The 5,745-nt window shown below is 37.7% G+C and overlaps 1 long non-coding RNA gene across 2 annotated transcripts; it reads right to left on the bottom strand.

Annotated features, from left to right (window-relative positions):
- Positions 1 to 615: 615 nt before the first annotated feature.
- On the bottom strand, positions 616 to 2,003 carry LOC111903853 (uncharacterized). 2 transcript variants are annotated; one of them, XR_008226838.1, is made up of 3 exons: positions 1,562 to 2,003; positions 1,061 to 1,471; positions 616 to 975 (listed from the first exon to the last, which is right to left on the bottom strand). It is a non-coding gene; the product is annotated as an uncharacterized LOC111903853 (long non-coding RNA). The 2 variants fall into 2 exon arrangements; XR_008226837.1 differs by having other exon boundaries at positions 1,061 to 2,003.
- Positions 2,004 to 5,745: the final 3,742 nt, after the last annotated feature.

The raw sequence follows: 5,745 nt of genomic DNA, 5'->3' as shown, positions 1-5,745 counted from the left end.
GGCTATAGTTTAATATTTAATTTTATAATCGAAATAATTTTATGAAAAATATTTGCAAGTGTTGAAAAATCGAATGTTTTAGGTTAATTAAACGCGAATTCCCTAAGTTCTGCAACTCGAAAAATTAATTTGTTTCTGGTTTTTGAAATCCTTAAACTAAACTCTATTATTCTCCAGCCTCAGAAAAATTATTTGATTTAAGAATCGATTGCACACAAATCGAGAATGCAAAAAAAAATGATGACATTTTATTACCACATATACAACAACATTAAAATATACACGTCTAAATGTATATGTCATATATGACTTTTAAAGACCAAAAATCAAGTGTATATATGAATTTTTTTTTGAACGGCAGGCATATATTAGGAAGACAAAAACTAGCAAGGGGCTAGGAGGTACAAAACAGTTAAAACAGAAAAAGAACAAAAATCGGACAACAAAAGATCAGAAAAATCACAGCCTACGGTAACATTCTAGAATTGGGTCGTAGCACCACTCGAGCAACCTTAGGTTTTGATTTCCATTACATACCATACTCGATTTCTCTAAATAAATCACATATTCATATAAACAAAATATTAGTATGAATCTCTATGTATTTTATGTATATATATAATGGTTGTCCAAGATTTTAATAAAATGAATTTAACCAAATACATAATCAATGACAAAATAATACATAATTATGAGAAAAAAACAAATCTATTAGTTCTACCACATTTCAACATTTCTCAATTTTACACACAACTCTTTCCCCTTTCAATTGACAGTCAAAACTATAATTTTTCATACACACTTCATCTTTCACTTAATCACACTTTACCACACGCAAAGACCTTCTACTTCTTCTGTTTGTCCTTCGACTGCAGCCACTCCATCTACTCTTCATCTTTCACTTAATCACACTTTACCACACGCAAAGACCTTCTACTTCTTCTGTTTGTCCTTCGACTGCAGCCACTCCATCTACTGATCATTCAAGAAAAAGAAGAATAACACTCAAAATGGGTCTCAACGGTGCAACCAAATCATAGAGAAATCTGATAACTTCTACCCTTAAGACTACTTTCAATCGTTCACCGCTTCACCTCGTCTCTCTTCTTTCTTTCTTCTTCTTCATTTCCAGCCAAGAACACACCACTAAAGTGGGTGTTTTCGTGCCCAGTGCAAACACAAGAGCAACATCACCATCATTCGTTCTTCATTCCCTATCAAAAATCAAACCCAAACACACACCAAAACTCCATTGATTTCTGTTAAAAAAAAAAGAGAAAAGAAGAACCGGAAGCAACAGGACCTTCCATCTCCAACGCGATTTCGCATCCTTCTCTTCTTCTTCTGTCGATGAAACCCCACCGAAGCCACATGCGACGTCGCTGTTGCCTATCCCCTCCCGGAGTCCCTTCGCACCTCGCTACATTCCCAGTGCAAACACAAGAGCAACATATCATTCGTTCTTCATTCCCTATCAAAAATCAAACCCAACACACACACCAAGACTCCATTGATTTCTGTTAAAAAAAAAAGAGAAAAGAAGAACCGGAAGCAACAGGACCTTCCATCTCCAACGCGATTTCGCATCCTTCTCTTCTTCTTCTTCTGTCGATGAAACCCCACCGAAGCCACATGCGACGTCGCTGTTGCCTATCCCCTCCCGGAGTCCCTTCGCACCTCGCTACCACAGCCAATCAAGCGCCCGAGAGACTGCTTGAGCCGCCCCGCGCTGCACCTACCGAGACCACAATCAACCTCGCAGCATCTTCCCTCGTTCCTTCGGCCTCGTCGACCCCGGAGACGCCTCCCACTTCATGAATCGACCGACGAAACCTCGCCGCCTGCGAGCTTTTTCTTCCTTCGGTCCTCTTCGTTACCTGCGACAGCAAGGGCCCGGATGCAGCGTTACTGCTACGTGCTTTCCTTCTCACCGTCTTCGTTCATCAGTTTCGATCACTTGCCGCCTTCGTTCTATCTGCATTCGTTCATTCCGTTTCTTTCCTTTACTCGATCAGCAAATGACGAAGATGGGGGCTTAAAAGCCCTAATTTCATTTAACTTATGAAATGACCAAACTAACCTCCTTATTAAATCATGTATTCAAAATCAGTCCCAACCCCATACATTGAACCCATTTATTCAAAATAGCCCCTCCCGTGGAGATTCTTAACAAAATCAATCCACTTCCCAAACTTAAATTCCATTTAAACCATTGCAGTCCCTCCTATAAATTATTTTAAGCAAATCAGTCCCACTTTGGTTGATTAAATTACCAAACAACCCCTATACTTTAGTGAAATTACAAATCAACCCCTAATAGTTTAAATTCATTACGAAACGGACCCGAAAGTATTTCAAAGTTCAAAAATTATGGTTTTGCGGTTTCTCACGTCAAGCTTCTCAAAATAAACAAATTTCGTACAACTCAAACTCACGCTCCAAGGGTGAGTCCTTACGGCCCCTTCTTAATATTTCTAATCATTTCAGGAGGAGGGGGAATACATGTGCCTATATACTTTGTTTATACAAATATATTATCCTTTATGCGAAAATACAATAAATCTAGTCTTTAAAAATATTTTTTTAACAATTTAACATATTGTTACAAATAAACTAGTATAAACTTTTCGTATACATATTATGGTTATTTTATCGTAAAATAACTAGTTCGCACAACAAATGTTACATGATACAAAAATATATGATTTTTATGTGCCATTGTATATTATAATAAGCACATTATAAAACTTTGTAGTATTTCAAGAATTCAAGCTATTACTATTCATGTATATTTATATTTTTAAATACATAAAGTTTATATGTGTACATATGTTCATTACTTCAAAACATACATCTTTATAAAAGTGAGTACATTACACTTTTACAAACTGTAACGCCTGTGTTTCCGGGCTTGCCATTTTTAACAATGTAATAGTCTAGGTTAACCTCTGTAACCCGTTTTGTAATAATAAAGATTGTATTATTTAAGTATTGTGTGTTTTGTGCTTAATTGCTTAATTATGTGGTTTGATTAATTAAGAATAAAAATAAGCGTCAAAATTTAAGTGTAAAATAAACTTAATATCTTTGAATAATGTTGTAGTAGTTGAAACGAGGTTTCCGAATATATATAGAACGCCCAAATCTGACTTCGTATGAGGAAGTTATGATTTATCGAAATTTCGGCTTAGCGGTGTGCAGCCCGAAATACTCTATTTGAGATCAAGCGGTTTTTAGCCGAAGCAATCTAAACGAGGATCGAAGGTCTCGTTGTTGGTATCAAAGCGATAAAAAGTTAGGCGAGAACGGACGTCAAACGAAGAAGTTACGAATTTATAACGAAGTTTTGCTGTCGCGGCCTATTAAAAATAAATAATAAAAATAAAGTCGAAATTAGCCGACGGAGTCTAAACGAAAGTTGTAGAGCGTGGTCTCACCTTCGCGTGGATATAAAGAACGTCGAAAACGGAGTTCGTATGAAGAAGATATGAATTCCGAAGTTTATTAAATAAATTTTATTTATTTTTAATCTTTTAATCCGGCATTATCCGAAGGCGAGTCACCGGTCTGATCCGAGGTACGCCCCGCGTACTCCGAAGAGTGTTGACATTTCGGATGACGCATGCAATGACGATTTCGGAAGCAGTACGCGCTGCGTACTGCAGTACGCCCCGCGTACTCCGAGGCTCCAGCCTCCTATAAATAGGATCCGAAGGCAGCCAAGTCTTTTGCCAATTTCCTCTCTTCTCTCTCCCGTTTTGCATAGTTTTGCGTGCCAGAAATATCCTGAAGCCTCGGTATTATTCTCGAGCCCCGAGGCAAGTCCCGAGATCCCGAAGATCCCGAGAAATGCGGTTCCCGTGCCGAAGCTCTGCCCGCGAGAAGTTCGATTTTTGTGAAGATCTTTCAGATCTGCTGAGGATTCCTACTTCTGCAAGTCGTACTGCTGTCCGATCATCTTCTGATCAGGTGAGTGTATACTACCTTTCATAAACACGATAATAATACAAGTTTGGTTCGAGTGTATTAAGTATATTGTTGTTTATAAGTGTGAGTGTGTAGTTACCTTCTTCTAACACATAAATATTAAGTATTTTCTATAAAATACGTGCTATGTGTATGGTATATTGTTGTTTATATGTGTGAATATGTATTCACTCTCTTCTATCTCATAGATATGATTTATTCTCTATGAGATATGTGTTATGTGTGTGTGTGCCTCATCTGTTATGTGGATTATGTGTTGATTAAAGCATGCTATACAGGTTTTCAAAACTATGTATAAAAATGTATATTTTTATCTACTAATATGTTGGGTAGAACATGGGTAGATAGTTGGTGTGTAATAAACAGATGAGAGGCCTCGTTGTTGTTTGATTTAGTCATCTAGCGGAGTTTAGATGACGACCACTAGCTATTCTAGACAGTTTTGTGGAAACATTAGCAGGTTCGCCACCTGTAGGTGTTAATGAACATGGGTGTTCATTCGCTGTACTCCATCCCCCTCATGGTTGCCTTATTTGACTTATATTGCTGAGGTACCCCCGAAGCATGTGTTGTCGCCCCGATGAAATATTCTTAGACTAGGTCCCTTATGTTAGTTGTTTTAGGGACATAAAGTGAGAATAACGGGAATTGGTAATTGGGTTATTGTTGGTTGGTGAAAATTAAATATGATTATTTATTGTGGGTTGAAAACCCTATATGCTCACCAAGCTCCCAAGCCTGACCCACTCAGTTTTATTTTTATTACAGGAAGTGGCGCGAGGGCATGAGATGGATGAACCATCAGTTGTTTTGTTTACAAGTCTGTATATGTATATATTCGTTGAATGATTTGTAATGCTATCGTTTATGTTTATTGGTCTGTATCGGAACATGACACCCCGAGTTTTGATTATATAATGAAAAATACATTTCTTTTATGAAATGCTTTGGTAAACATTGTTTTATCATGTTTTGTTTTTGGGAACAAATTCCGCAACTCTTTCAAATCAAAAGGATTTACTCTGAAAATATTTTAAAAGCATAAATGAAAAACGGTCTTTTCTGGCCGAGATTTTGGGGATGTCACAGTTGGTATCAGAGCATTAGTTTAAGCGAACTAGGAATTTGTAGGATTTCTAGACTTAAACTTAGAATGCTAAGTGGAATTTTGAGATGTGTGTCTGTTGTGTTTTAGACACGAGCACTGGTTTATTTTAGGAAAGTTGCCTAAAATGCTTTATGTGCTAAATGTTATATGTTGCCATATATGATATTATTTGTTCGGATCTATGGTCTGTTGCCGACCGGATCTAGAAACCTTATGTGTGTAGGATTCTAAGCGTGTGTCTACGGTATTAGAACTAGCATGTAAACGTTTCGGTGTGATAAGGAAGATTTGAATATCTATCATGATTGAGGATCTAATTTCACCTTATTCGGTGTGTAGATCAAGTGGTGAGAACCAGAAGTGGAGTTGGAAATGCTGACGAAAACAGGAATCAACCACCAGTGATTGAACAAGTACCTGTCGTAGCAGCAGCACCTGAGCCAATAACCATGGCTGGTGTGCAAATGATGATTCAGACGATGTTGGATCGTCAGATGGATGAAACTAGACAGTTGCTTCAACAGAATTGTGAAGAACTGTCAATTCATGTGGAGGAGCCTGAATTAAATGAAGGGCACTCGGAAGGGGGAAACTTCAGTGGGTCTATTGGTCAAGCCAACCCACCGATAGTTAGGCAAGATAACCATGAT

Source organism: Lactuca sativa, chromosome 9 (assembly GCF_002870075.4).
Source record: "Lactuca sativa cultivar Salinas chromosome 9, Lsat_Salinas_v11, whole genome shotgun sequence".
Taxonomy (NCBI): Eukaryota; Viridiplantae; Streptophyta; class Magnoliopsida; order Asterales; family Asteraceae; genus Lactuca; species Lactuca sativa.
Note: the sequence above shows the minus strand (reverse complement) of the source record. Positions and strands in the feature narration are given on the sequence as shown.